Source organism: Primulina eburnea, chromosome 13, assembly GCF_022965805.1.
Source record: "Primulina eburnea isolate SZY01 chromosome 13, ASM2296580v1, whole genome shotgun sequence".
NCBI classification, from domain to species: Eukaryota; Viridiplantae; Streptophyta; class Magnoliopsida; order Lamiales; family Gesneriaceae; genus Primulina; species Primulina eburnea.
Window position 1 is genome coordinate 17,897,732 of NC_133113.1, and position 1,431 is coordinate 17,899,162.

The following is a 1,431-nucleotide window of genomic DNA, read 5'->3' on the forward strand; positions in this document are numbered from 1 at the left end:
AGGTATAACAATTTTAGGTTGTGCAGTGGGTGCTGGTGTATAGTTAGAAGACTTACCTTTGGATTTTTCGTAATGATCATCCAATTTTTGCGTTTTCTCTTGACTCTAAAACTTTCCAACTTTTCTACTCGATGGCTTTCACTTGCTCTTTTGGATTTGTCTCTGTGTTACTTGGTAAGGTGCCCGGCTCTTTACTTGCTATCATCTTGGCCAACTGCACAATTTGATTCTCGAGCCCTTTTATCGATGCATCTTGGTTTTGAAGTCTAGTTTCAGTGGATGAAATAAAATTAGACATCATTTGCTCCAGGTTGGACTTCTCTTCTCTAGGAGGATCAGATCTGTACATCGATTGTTTCCCATATGGTTGTCCTCCTTGTGGTCGATTCTGAATGTTTTGACCGCCCCATGAGAAGTTGGGATGTTGCCTCCATCCAGGATTGTATGTGTTCGAATATGGATCGTTCCTTGGACGGTTTTGGACCCCTACTTGATTTATTGGTGCCCCTTCTTGCATATAAAATGGATTGTCATCTTGACAGTCCTTCACATAGTGTTCCCCTCCACACTTTTCACAGAATATCTATGGAAGACGCATAGCCGTGCCACCCACATTCAAGTTGTATAGTTTCCTGTTTAAAGCATCAAGTTGTGCAGTAATAGCAGAAAAATCAGTTACCTGGTGAACTCCTGCACTCCTCCGCTGGTTGTTTCTTTCAGATTGAGGATGATAGCTGCTAGCAGCCATCTCCTCCAACAACTCATATCCTTCTTCAGCTGTCTTCCTCAATAGGTTTCCACATGCAGCAGCATCTATCATAGTACGATTAGGCGTAAGTAAACCATAATAAAAGGTTTGAACGACTAACCCAAGTGGCAACTCGTGATGTGGGCATCTACGCAAGAGATCTTTGAAGCGCTCCTATGCCTCATACAACGACTCCTGTTCGAATTGAGAAAAGGTGGTGATGTCTGCCCGAAGCTTCATGGTCTTAGATGGAGGAAAATATTTGATGAGAAACGCTTTCGCCATATCCTCCCATGTGGTGATTGAACCTACAGGCAAACAATTCAACCAAGCTTTAGCTTTATCACGCAAGGAGAAAGAAAACAAACGCAATCTAACAGCATCATCAGAAACTCCATTGAATTTAAACGTATCGCAAATTTCAAGAAAATCTGCGATGTGCGTGTTTGGGTCATCTACTGCAGTTCCTCCAAACTGGACTGTGTTCTGAATCATTTGAATTATAGCTGGTTTGATTTCGAACTGGTTTGCTCGCACCATAGGCCTCACAATGCTAGGGCGTGCACCCTCCAAAGAAGGCTGGGCATACTCTAGCATCGGTATGTGGCGTGGCATCTCAAATTTTCTATCTTCACGCTGTTCCTCCTCACGTTCTTGCTTGTGTCTCTCCATCAGTTCTTTAA

General features: G+C 43.0%; 1 non-coding gene across 1 annotated transcript; it reads left to right on the forward strand.

Annotated features, from left to right (window-relative positions):
• Positions 1-878: 878 nt before the first annotated feature.
• Positions 879-984, forward strand: LOC140810986 (small nucleolar RNA R71). The gene has a single exon (XR_012113381.1). It is a non-coding gene; the product is annotated as a small nucleolar RNA R71 (small nucleolar RNA).
• Positions 985-1,431: the final 447 nt, after the last annotated feature.